The sequence below is a fragment of the Odocoileus virginianus genome, chromosome 30 (assembly GCF_023699985.2).
Source record: "Odocoileus virginianus isolate 20LAN1187 ecotype Illinois chromosome 30, Ovbor_1.2, whole genome shotgun sequence".
NCBI classification, from domain to species: domain Eukaryota; kingdom Metazoa; phylum Chordata; class Mammalia; order Artiodactyla; family Cervidae; genus Odocoileus; species Odocoileus virginianus.
Window position 1 is genome coordinate 31,871,268 of NC_069703.1, and position 12,824 is coordinate 31,884,091.

General features: G+C 54.3%; 1 long non-coding RNA gene across 2 annotated transcripts; it reads left to right on the plus strand.

Annotated features, from left to right (window-relative positions):
- The first annotated feature begins 6,332 nt into the window (after positions 1 to 6,332).
- Positions 6,333 to 11,436, plus strand: LOC110140660 (uncharacterized). 2 transcript variants are annotated; one of them, XR_002314807.2, is made up of 3 exons: positions 6,333 to 6,498; positions 9,968 to 10,544; positions 10,730 to 11,436. It is a non-coding gene; the product is annotated as an uncharacterized lncRNA (long non-coding RNA). The 2 variants fall into 2 exon arrangements; XR_002314808.2 differs by lacking the exon at positions 6,333 to 6,498 and adding an exon at positions 6,887 to 7,079.
- Positions 11,437 to 12,824: the final 1,388 nt, after the last annotated feature.

Consider the following 12,824-nt stretch of genomic DNA (forward strand, 5'->3'; position numbering starts at 1 on the left):
CCAAACCCAAGGGTGTCAGCCGTAGCAGTAGGAAAAGAGCAAGCTCAGGGGCCAGCTGGAGGCAGGACCCAGGGAGGTGAAGACGGCGGGCTCCGGAGGCACGCAGACCAGGGTGCCAATCCTGCTTTTGCCATCTGCCACCCATGCGCCCCTGATGCTACAATGGCTTCCTGGCACCTGACCAGTAGAGAGCATTGCACCAAGGCTGTGAGCCTTCGTGAAAACCCAGGCTGGGCTCACCAGACACAACTGCCCTGTCTCTCCACGGACTTTGTCCGATGGGGCAGGCTTTCATGGGGTTGAGAGCACCGGGACAAAGGAAGGGTATCTCCCCCACAGCAGGCCATCACGGCGGAGGCAGATGGAAGGGTCTGCCCAGTGGGCGGAGGACCTTTTGATCACAACATTGAATTTTCCAACACTTGATGATAATTAAACACAAGCTGATTTTAACTTTATTTTTTTTATACTCTCTACACACAAAGTAGCTCTTCTTGGCTGGACTCAGAGGAGATGATTCCTGCCACACTTGCCCCCACAATGATGGATGCCAAAGCCCCCTTACCTACCGCCACCTTCTCTGGAGAGGAGGGGAGAAGCGTATGTGACTCTTTGGGACACGGACACATAGAGCCATGTGCTCGTTTATTCACTTATTCAACATATATTCATGAAGCCCTGCTACACGTCAAGATGAGCATTAGATGCTGGAAATACAGGTATCTGTTAGGCGTGACACTGCCCTTGAGAAAGTCTTATTCGTTCATTTCCCCATCCATGCATTCATCCAATAGGATATTAACTGAGCACCCACTGTGCCCAGCGTGGGAACTGCGGCCCCTCAGGCAGATTATCTAACTGGGATGGTTAGACTTTCTCAAGGAGCTGCCTTCCAAGGGTGCTTCAGCTCTCCTTTTCAGGAAAAGTGGAAGATAGCTAGAGGAAGAAGGGAAAACTCATCTTCCAGATGGAGGGATCGACGCTGGTTAGAAACCCCAGAGGTATGAAGCAGCTTGGGGTCCAGGGAACCGCAGCAGGTCTGCATGGCTGGAGGAAAGGCTCGCACGGGGGCCTGGGCAGGAGCGGGGTCAGAGGCAGGGAAGGTCATAAGAGCCTCGAGTGCTCAGGCAAGAGGGGGAGCTTCCTACTGAGAAGCCACGGCAGAGTCACTGAAGGGTCTCAGGCTGGGGGGGAAGCGGGTATCAGGTAGGGACAGGCCCCGTCAGATATCACAGAGACTTGGCTGCAGCCGGGGGATGGAGGGGAGACGAGGACACCCAAGACAGGGAGCCCAAGTCGGAAGCCGTGAGGAGGCTGGTACTGAGGCAGGCAGGGTGGAGAGGAGGTGTGTGCTCCAAAGACATCAGGAAGGGGAAATCCACAAGAGGTGGCTTATCAATTAACTCCCGTCGGAAAATGCTGCAAACCCAACAGCCCCAAACTCAGTGACTTAAAAATCATTGACCCCAGGTCAGCTGAGAGCTGGCTGATCTTGCCTAGGCTTGACCAGGCTGAGTGGACCTGCGCGTACATCTGCAGTTGGGTGATACCAGCTGGGCTTGCCCGGGGCAGCTTGGTCCTGCTCTCATCCCCCTCCTGGCACCAACGGGCACGCTCATCTCATGGCAATGAGGTCAAGGCACAAAAGAACAAGCCTAAGCAGGCAAGAATTTCACAAGCCGTTAGTTATGTTATATCCACCAGTATCCCACGGGGTAAGTCACGGAGATGAGCCCAAGGTGGAGGGGTGGGAGCTGTATTCCATCTTTCTGGAGGAAGAATTGCCGAATCACAGGGCACAAAGCGAGGATTCAAGGAAGGGTGAAGAACTGGGCCGTTCAGGCTGTTCCCTGTATACAGTGAAGACTAGGAGGAGACGAAGAGCGTTCGTGAGTTCTTTTGCCAAGAATGGGACCCATGTCAGCCTCCAAAGCTTGGATTTGTTGCCCTCTAGACCTCAAAGCCACATCAAGATTTAAGCGTGAGACAGGGATTGTCTCCGATGCAATGTCTATGCAGCCTGCCCACCATGCACAGAATGTTCCAGGGGAAGAACCGAACCCTCAGCCCCAAAACCCATCCAGACTTACTGTGATCTTTCTTCCAGCCCTGCCCTGCGCCCTGCCCACCCCCCCACCTGCTGCTTACCCCCCGGAGGACTGGCTTCCCTTCTCACGCAGACTGTGTTGATTACACATTCTGAGCCTTGTTTTCCTCCGTGTGGGCAGAAAGAGTTGCACAACTGCTCCAATCCTGCAACAGAGGGGTGGGTGGGAAAAGGGGTATATGTTTGGGGCAGGAGAAATCTACTCCTTCTGTTCCCCATCTCACTGGGATCCTCCCTCCCCTTCGCACTCACGCCCTCCTCTCTGGCTGCCCCTCCTAGCCATCTACCTGCTTTCTCCAATTGCACCGCAAATGGGCAGAAGATTTAATCTCCCCTGAGAGTAACTCTAAAGGAAAGAAGCAGAAATAGCCTGTGCCCTGGGTGACCTGAAGAGCGTCATTTCCCTTTTCTAGATTTAGTTTGTTGTTGGTGTTTATTCACTAAGTCGTGTCTGACTCTCTGTGACCCCATGGACGATAGCCCACCAGGCTCCTCTGTCCGTGAGATTTCCCAGGCAAGAATACTGAAGTGCTTTGCCATTTCCTTCTCCAGGGGATCTTCCCAGCCCAGGGATCGAACCTGCATCTCCTACATTGTTAGGCGGGTTCTTTACCACTGAACCACCAGGGAAGCCCCAGGATCTTAGTTTTCACACCTATAAAACAGTAATATTGGTTTAGCAGACATTTGATGTTTAACAGACACTCATACAATGCTTACTAAGTGTCCTGCTATCTTAAGTGCTTTGCAAATATTTGCTCATTTAATTATCATAATGATACTTCAAGTCATCTCTATTTTACAGCAGGAAACTGAGGGGCAACAGGCCAGGGGATGACTGAGTCAGGGCTTCAACCCAGGCAATCCAACCCCAGAGTCCACATTTAACCACCATATTACTCAGCCAGGTGGTGCAGTGGTAAATAATCCACCTGTCAACCCAAGAGACAAGGGTTCAATCCCTGGGTTGGCAAGCACTGGGAAACCAATACAATGGGTAAAGTTTTGAAGGTTTCAAGCAGAGGCAGGTCCAGAGAGCAACTCCAAGCTGGCCACCTTTTCTACCCTCCTAGGGCACATCCAAGATCCTCCATCTCCCACCACCTCTCACGGAGTCACTCAGCCTTGCTGACCTTGATTCCCAGAGAACTTTAATCCCCAAATGCAGACTCTAGGCTGGGGAAGACTGAGTGAAAAGAATGGCCAGAGAATATGGAACCTGAATGGTAGGGGGACAGAGGCTTTGAACTTTGTGGGGGATGAGAATTGGACTTTAGGAACCTCAGGAGTGGGGAGGCTTGGAATTTTTTTTCCAATAGTCATGTCTGGACATGAGAGTTGGACTATAAAGAAAGTTGAGCGCCAAAGAATTGGTGCTTTTGAACTGTGGTGTTGGAGAAGACTCTTGAGAGTCCCTTGGACTGCAAGGAAATCCAACAAGTCCATCCTAAAGGAAATTAGTCCTGAATATTCATTGGAAGGACTGATGCTGAAGCTGAAACTCCAATCCTTTGGCCACCTGATGTGAAGAACTGACTCATTGGAAAAGACCCTGATGTTGGGAAAGATTGAAGGCAGGAGGAGAAGGGGACGACAGAGGATGAGATGTTTGGATGGCTTCACCAACTCGATTGACCTGAGTTTGAGAAAGCTCCGGGAGTTGGTGATGGACAGGGAAACCTGATGTGCTGCAGTCCATGGTGTCACAAAGAGTTGGAAATGACTGAGCAACTGAACTGAACTGATGTTCTGTAAGCCCCAGTCCCTAACCTCCAGGAAAGTGGAACTCTGAGCTGAAAAGTGGCTCAAAGCCACTGCAGGTACCAGTGATGTCACTTCTCACCTCAATCTCTCAGCCTGTCTAGCACAAGGCTGATCTTGCCTACTGCACCAGCGATGGTGGGATGAAATAGATGATGTGTGTGGAAAGGCTTTAGGGGACGGTCGAGTGGAACAAAAGCTGGTTGGAAACACTTGTGTCTTTTCCTTCCTGACCAAGTTGCTGGAATCTGAGTCGCTCATCATTCCGTTCTTTAAGCCCTGAACCCAATGCCTAGCTCATCATGGGTTTCAAATTTCAGTTTCAAACTGAAGTGAATCATGGTGAGTCCCCATTTTGATGAAGGCAGCATTCCATTCCCAAAACCATCATTTTCTACTCAGGACCGATCTTACACCCCAGCAGGCATTCAGAGGTGACCCAGGCCAAACAATCAACTTGGAGAAGTTTGTTTGCCTATAAGCTAGCTTCCTGTCCTCTCTGCCCTTTCTCCATGCCCTCTGCCCAGCAACATTTACCCCCCAACACACCACACACACAAAATCCCTCCCTCCAAACTCTTCTCCAGAATTCTCTTGCTGGGGCTGTGCTCTCAGCCGGCTGACACCTACACTGATGTCTACTGGGGTTTCAGGCAGACATTTAATGAACGTCTGGTGGGACTCAGAGCACTCAAGACATGACTTCTTAGTGGTGGCATCACTGACTGTCAGGCTCCTGGCTGAGATCACGTGCCATCCATTACCTTGGCAGGGAGCTCCTGCATCCACACCATGTCTCTGCTCCCTTCAGACCTTTGTGTCCCACTGCGTCCACCCACTGGCCCCATCCCATCCTCAGACGTCTCCTCCTTAGGCAGAGAGTTCAGAAAAGGGATAGGTCATCTGCCCTGGGTGTGCAGATAAGGAGACAGGGTGGAAAGATGGAATCAGACAGACCTGGCCTTGAATTTCATCTCTTCTACGTGTTCTGTAGCCTTGGGCAAATTGCTTCACCTCTCTGAGCTCATTTTTAAAAATCTTTGTTTTATATTAAACTGTTGATATACACTGTTGTGTTAGTTTCAGATGTACAGAAAAGTGATTGCTATACACATGCATAGTTCTATTCTTCTTAAAAATTCTTTTCCCATGTAGATTATTACAGGATATTGAGCAGAGTTCTGTGGCTATTCAGTAGGTCCTTGTTGGTTATCTATTTTAAATACAGTAATATGTATCTGTCAATCATTCTGAAATGAATATCACCGCATCTTTCTCCCAGGGTTTCGTGTAAAACAACAGCATTCACCTCTTCCAGGCCTTGCTTGCCAGGGCCTGGCACACAGTGAGAGCTATAAAAGGCCGATGGGGTGTGATAGGGAGTTCCCAGGCATTGGAATCTGACAGGCAGAAATTTGAATCCCTACTGTCACCTCCGAGCTGTGTGGCCTTGGGTTAAATCACTCCAAACCTCTCTGATCCGCTGTTTCTCTATAAAACTGGGATGAAGCCCCTGTTCTTGGGTGTGAGAACAGAAGGAGAAATGGGCAACAGAAGACGAGATGGCTAGACAGCATCATCAACTCAGTGGTCATGAGTTTGAGCAAGCTCCAGGAGACAGTGAAGGACAGAGAAGCCTGGCGTGCTGCAGTCCATGCAGTCACAAAGAGTCAGACACAACTTAGCGACTGAACAATAACAGCATAGGTTTTTGATTGTTCAGCTTCATCCTGTACTTACCTGCAGACTCCAAAGCCAGGTTTCACAGTCCCAGCTAGCAGACCTCTTGGCTTCCAGATCTGCTTGCCCTTGATCATAAGCCTCTGACTCACTGGGCCGTCCAACTTTGTACTCAGAGCCCAGGTCTCCAGTGTGATGCCTCCTAGAATTCACCTAAAAGCCTAGATACTTTCTTTGTGGCTTTGGCATGACCGGGGCAGGCGGTAACATCTCAGGGCTCTAAGGCTGCACAGGCACGGCCAAAGGTCTCGGCAATAACGGGCCTGTGATCAGCGAGATAACCAGAGCCATCTGCCTGATTCATCGTGGCCCCAGCAGGGCAGGGGCTGAGGGGGAAATGGACGGTCAGGGTCTATTACTCGGTCCTAAAATGCTGGGGGACACTTGCTGGGGGTCAAGGAGATGTAGACAAGGCCAGCCTGGCTCCGATCTTGGGCAGAGGGCCCCCCCACCCAGGGCCCAGAGAGGCCCTGTCCAGTGCTGGCCCAAGGCAGCCCTGTTCCCCAGGGAGGGGCTGCCCGCAGGCCTGTGACTGCTGGCCTGGCCCTTTCCATCAGTCCCAGCAGGAATTAGCAGAGGCTGCTAAGTGGCCTCGGCCTTCTCCTGTGCTCCGGAGGAGGGGGGAGGGAAAGGGCGAGGGGGGAGCTGCACCAGCGGTGTGCGCATGGGGTGATTGTCATGGTTACGCTCTGACAAAACAAATGGCTCTGCTTCCTGCAGGCCACCTAAGCAGCCACTGCAATGTGGGCATCGATCAAGCCGGCTGCCGGGGCCACGGGCGCTGGGCTTGGAACCGGAGCCCTGCCCTGGGTGCCCCCTCCAGCAGCTCTGGGCTGGGGCTGTGGACAGCAGGGAGCGTTTATCCAGACACCTGTTGCTTCGGGAGTGAGGTAAGGGCTGGCCCAGTTTGTGTGGGGATGAGGACGGGGCTGCTGGGCTGTCCCCAGGGTGTGTGTGTGTGTGTGTGAGCGTGTGCACACATCAGCGTGTGCACACATCAGCGTGTGTGCACTGCGCGCCCGCACTAGTGGGATGGGGGACCCGCCGGACCCAGGGCTCAGGATGCTCCGGCGACAGAAGTGAGAGATCACAGGACCACATGTTGCTGCCGGTTCCCTCCCCTTCCCTCCCCCTCTCCCCCGCCCCCCGCCCCTTTCTGGAGCGCTCCGGCTGTGTGAGTGGCTAGTTCTCTTTTTCTTCCCGGGGATGAATCTCAGCATCTCCCGCCCGCTAAGTGTTTCTGCGCCCTCCCCTCCCCACACCCGCCCTGACACCTGTTCCACCGTCTCCCCGCGCCCTCTCCCAGTCTCCAGCGCCCCGGGGCCAGCGGGAGCTCTGCGGGCTGTCCTCCCCGGGCTGCGGGGCTCGTGCCGCTGCCCTCCGGGCACTGGGCGTGTGACTGTCCCCAAAGCCAGCCGCTAGCTGATCCTCGAGCCCTTCTCAGAGCCCCGAACCCCCAGGCTCCTGCCAGGTAAGTGGGGCTCTGGGAGGGAGCAGGGGTCCGCGGCAGGCTGCGGGAGGGGAGGGGAGCCTGGCACCCTCGCGCAGCAGTGGCGTCTGCCAACACGTCAAGCCGGGCTGGAAGTCCCGTCATAACATCTCCCGCGGCGTCGCCCACAGCCCGAGCCCGAGGCTCCCTCCGCCCCGCCCGCCCCGCGGCGCAGACCCAGGCTCGGTGGGCGCCGGCGTTGGCGCGGGGAAGGGGGGATGCTAGACCCTCCCCCTCCCCCACCTCGCCTCCGAGAGCCGCAGGCACCTTCCTGCTCCCTTTCCTTCCTGTCTTTTCCTTTTTTTTTTTTTTTTTGAAGATTTAAGAGCGGGCTGAGCGCCCTTCCTCTCCTCCTCCCTGGATTCCCCAGCCCCGGGATCTGGACAGAGACTCAGGGGCGCTGGATGAATCCCGACGTCCTGCCCGAAGCTGAAGGGCAGAGGGCACCTGAAGCTCCCTCGCTTAGCTGGAACTGGGGGAGGGGGCCCGGCTGGAGGGCAGGGGCCCTGAGCGCTGGGCGGGGGGCGGGGGCGGTGGGGTGGGGTGGGGGGCGTGGTGCCCGCAGGATGTCTGCCCTAGAGACCTGCGGGGGCTGTGCGTCCCTAGAAGGTGTGAAGGGAGGGAGCCTCGGGGTGGTAAGGGGGTGGGGGGGCATGGTGCGTGGGTAAACGTGCTGACGTGTTCAGGGGCACGTGTGGGGGATCCCTGTGTCTGCTGGCGTGCAGGGACAGTGTGGGGTGTATCTGTGTGTGTGCCCACACATGCACATGTGCAGGCAGCTGTGGGCTGAACTTGACCCAGAGGTTGTCTTCCAGGATTCCCACGACCTGACACGTTGACTGCAGGCAGTACTTGTCACCCAGCCTGGGTCAGCATCCCTCCCCCGGGACAGAGCTTCCGCTGATTCCAACCAGACCCTCCCCACCGCCCCCCACAGGTGCTAAGCCAGGGCAGTGGAGAGATGGACACTGTGCCCTGATGGCTGCCCGCGTACCCCACGGCTCCTCTGAGACGGGCCAAGGGTCCTGGGCTTAGGGGGACGGGGATGCTCGCTCCCCAGCCTTAGGTAACTCCGGGTCTGTAGGAAGCCAGCCCCAAACCCCAGCCAGATGACCGCCTAAGGGACTCCGGCCACTGGCCATGGGCTGCTGCCTGGTGGACGGGTGCTGCTGGTCCCGTCCCGGAGGCCAGAGCAGCGTTTCCCTCGCTCAGCGGGGCTTACTTGCTCCTGGCCTCCCCTCACCTGATAGAAGGTGCTGATGCTGTTCTGGGGGAAAGGACTCCTCCCAGGGAATAGGGACAGTGGAAGAGGCACCGGGGGGAGGCACCCTGCCCCGCCAGGATCCTGGCCTCGGGTTCCTGCTCAGGTTCAAACTGTCCTCTCTCCCGGCTGAGCAGGTCTCTCTTAGCATCCCCTGGCCAAACCCCTCCAACCACATGACCCGAGTCACCCGTGGCCAAGCTGACTTAGGTTGCCTGTGGTTTCATGGCCGTTCCCAGTTCAGCCACACTGGGAGGGTGGCTTGGGCCAGGCCAAGCAGAGGGTCACTGTAAACGAGACATCAACAGACTTCCCTCAGGGCATGGGGAACAGTCCAGTGGGATCAGTGGACAAAATATGACCCCAAGTTACCAGGGATGCGCAAATCTTTTCATCCCGTTAAACTCCTTGAGGGCTTCCCTGAGAGCTCAGCTGGTAGAGTCCGCCTGCAAGGCCAGAGACCCCGTCGATTCCTGGGTGGGGAAGACCCCCTGGAGAAGGGACAGGCTGCCCACGCCAGTGGTCCTGGGCTTCCCTGGTGGCTCAGCTGGTAAAGAATCCGCCTACAAAGCAGGAGACCCGGGTTTGATCCCTGGGTTGGGAAGATTCCCTGGAGAAGGGAAAGGCTACCCACTCCTGTATTCTGGCCTGGAGAAGTCCATGGACAGTCCATAGGTTCGCGAAGAGTCAGACATGACTAAATGACTTTCACTTTCACTTTCAAATTCCTTGAAGAGCATGTGTCCATGGGGCACTGCCTGATGAAAATCCAGCTGGAAACTTTCCCTAACCTGTGTTCTCTGGGGTTACTTAGCCAGCAGAATGGCTGGCCCATGAAACTCTCTGAGAGAGTGGGCTGGGACTCGGGGTGTTCTGTGTGGAGCTGAGAGGGCTTCCTGGAGGAGGTGACATTCGAGTGGGGACCTGAAGGAATTGGTGGAGGGATGTGGATACATGGGTGAATGAGGAGGGTCTGGGGAGCATTCACATATGGCCAGAGGTGTGAGGACAGGCAGAGCTAGGAGGAGCAGGAGTCTTGGCCGGCTTGTATCAAGTACATCAGTCGGCATGAATAGAACCACCTAGGGTGGAAAGAGGGAAAGGAATGAATATCCTTAATCACTGGGGGCCTGCTTTGCACCAGGCTCTGTGCTGGGCATTGCAGTCTCAAGTGTGGAAAGTGAGATGCATCAGTTACCCAGGATGAGGCAAAACAGTGCCCATGACATGAACTCTTCAACCTGAGGTCTCTTCGAGCTAGCCACAAGGAGACTCCAAGGAGTCTTGTGAGAACCTGAAGCCCAGAGCTGAAGGCCGAGTGGAGACAGGCAGGTGGAAGCCATCTGCTCACAGGCTGGAGCAGGGCAGGCGTCAGCCACTTTGGGAGAGGAGAGAGGAGAAGGCCAGAGACTGGACCCTGAGGAGTTTTTGCCTCCGCTGGCCAGTGCCTTGCCTCACTTTAGTCCTGGCCCGGAGGGATGAGCCTCCCCAGGAAACACAGAAACTGCAGCTGGAGGGAGGGGACCAGTACTGGGGGTCCTCCCCGCTCAGTGATGACTCCTTACCAGGTATCTTCCCCGTGGGGTTTTATTTCGTCCTCATTTTGCAGATGACGGAACTGAGTCTTGGAGAGCTCGAAGGGCTTGGTTGGAGGTCACACAGCAAATGGCAGAGCCATTTCAGCAGAAGTGAAGTGAGGAGGTGGGCAGATCCCACAGACAATTCCTGAGTAGCTGCTGGGTGTCTTGAGAGGAGGTGACCGGCGAAGGCACTAGTGCTTCCTTCAGAAGAGATCTTAGGACCACTGCCGAAGGCGATGATCACAGAAGGATGTGGCTGAGCCAGCCTGCGTCCCAGGGGGCTCAGAGCGGGGAGCAATCACCCGCAGATAAAGGATGGGGAGAGGCTTCAGGGAGGAGGTGGGACTTGAAAGGGCCAGGAGGATCAGTAGCTTTAGAAACATGTAGATGGCACACGCGTGCTCTGGGTTGAGGGAGGAACTTGGTAAGGACATGGGGTTGGGGCAGGGCTGCAAATATTCTATCTTTTCAGGGACTGAGGGCAAGAGTGGAGGCATGACACCAGACCAGGCTTCAGAGGCAGCTTGGGGGTGACCATCAAGGAGGCTGGGTCCGACATGCAGTTCAGACTGTTGACAGTCGGGGAGCAGGGAGCACGGCGATCAGGTCTGGACCTCGGGGAGTGCGTGCAGGCTCGGTCGCTCAGTCGCGTCCGACTCTTTGCTGTGAGGAGTTGGACTTTCACAGCTTGGCTCCTCACCAGGATCTGGGTGGGGAGGGGAGGGGGATTCCAGTCCCCAGTTTGAAAGCCCTTTGCTAGATTCTTCTCCCTCCTCCTCTAACTGCACTAGGGGTCAAACTGCTGGATGCAGAACATCGGCCCAGTGGTTCCTTCCATGGGTGCCCCTCTGAGACAGTGAGACGCAGGGTCAGGATGGCAGCTGCAGGGGATTCTCCAGCACAGACACAAAAGGAGCCTGGAGGAGAGATTGGTCTTCCTGATCTATGTGTGCAGACCCTTTGCAGGGATCTGGGTAATCACCATCTGAGACCCCACAAGTGTGAGGCTGTAAGTTACCCAAAAATTCTTAACAGAACAGAAGAACCACTTAAAATGTAGTCCCTGCATGACCATCTCTCCTCGCCAGCATCAGTCCCTGCCCGTCGCGTAACACCTGTGTCCATCCGGTCCTCTTTGGTTGTTGGGTGGGGTCAGCAGCTGACCATACGATGCCACAGACTGCATGGTAAAACTGCCGTCCTGCGAAAGTTGTGGGTTTTAATGACTCCAATCAAAGGGGAAGATGGAGGACTCTTTTAATCCCACCCAAAGTCGTAGACAAATGAGAAGTTGGCAGAGGTAGGCCAATTACTAACACAAGGAGAGAAAATTGGCCACACTGAGTTTATGGTGATGTGAAGTCGCTCAGTTGTGTCCAACTCTTCGCGACCCCATGGATTGTAGCCTACAAGGCTTCTCTGTCCATGGGATTTTCCAGGCAAGAATACTGGAGTGGGTTGCCATTTCCTTCTCCAGGGGATCTTCCCGACCCAGGGATCGAACACGAGTCTCCCGCATTGTGGGCAGATGCTTCACCTTCTGAGCCACCAGGGAAACCTGGTGTTTATGGTAGGAAACTTCAATCACTCTGCTGAGACGGTGAAATATGAAATAAAAAAGTCACATCATTCTAGCATATAAGGTTCAAAAATGTTACCGCCCCAACCATGCCTGTTTTATTCTTTGTAAATTTTTTTTTTTTGGCCACATGGTATGTGAAATCTTAGTTCCCTGACCAGGGATCAAACTTGTGTCCCTGCAGTGTAAGGGCAGAGTCTTAAGAACCGGACCACCAGGGAATTCCCATGATCCTTGAAAATTTTAGCATGTGGTTGCAGTTGCAATCTTATCTTAATAATGTAAGATTTTATTTTTATATTTTTAGTTTCATTTCTTAAAATGAAATCCATGTTGAAAACTTTTCTCCTCTCACCATTTCCTACAACATTTTCTACCCTGTCTTAAGTGGATTCACTTGGCCTTTTTCTGGTCAAATTATTGGGGAAATTTAGAGATCTAATGTGACCAGCATTTAATATTTGTAGAGTTTGTGAATGAATGAGTGAATGACTATCCCTGCAAGGGCCATGCCTGTTGCTCTTCACGTCTTTTGCTTCTGCATTGCCCACCTCACCCTAGGGCATTCCTTCATTTATTTAACATTTAATGATTGCCAGGCACTGGGCATACAACTGTCTACAAAACATGCAAGACTCTGCCTTCATGGAGCTTGCGTTCTAGCAGACTCACTGGCCAATCTCCCCTTTCCCCGCCTCTTACTCTTGTCTCCGTAGTGTGGCTTCTGCCCTTGGGACCATAGTTACTGAGACCCATCCATGGACTGACTCCTAGTAGATGAGTTGATGGTGCTATAACAAGCGGCAGTGTTTTCATTCTGGCTTGAGCCGCACGTCTGGGAGTCAGGCACACTGTCACTTTCAGGCCCAGGATAACAGAGGCCCCTCACGGACACGTGTCTCTGATCACCATAGCAGGGAATAAGACATGGCCAATTGCACACTGGCTATTACAGCTTCTGCCTGGAAGTGGCCCACTTCACTTCCGCCCTGCTCACTGGCCCGACAAGACACACGCCCACCCCTTCAGAGGGGCGGAGAAGCGTGGTGTGCCTGCTGTCCAGAGGAGGAGGAGGAGAAAGATCTGCCCAACACCAGGAAGGACGCACTCTGGCTTCCCCAAGAGAGGGGCAGCAGAGCCTTCGGGGGATGTTACCAGCAAACTGGGGGAAGAGAATGGGTGATCTTGGGCTGGATCCCTTTGAGCATCTTCGCCCCCAGCCCTGGTCACTAACTTTGATCAGCAGATCTGAATACCTGTGGCCAGTGGGGCTGGCTTCTGCAACGCTCAAGCTCCAGCTGAGCAAA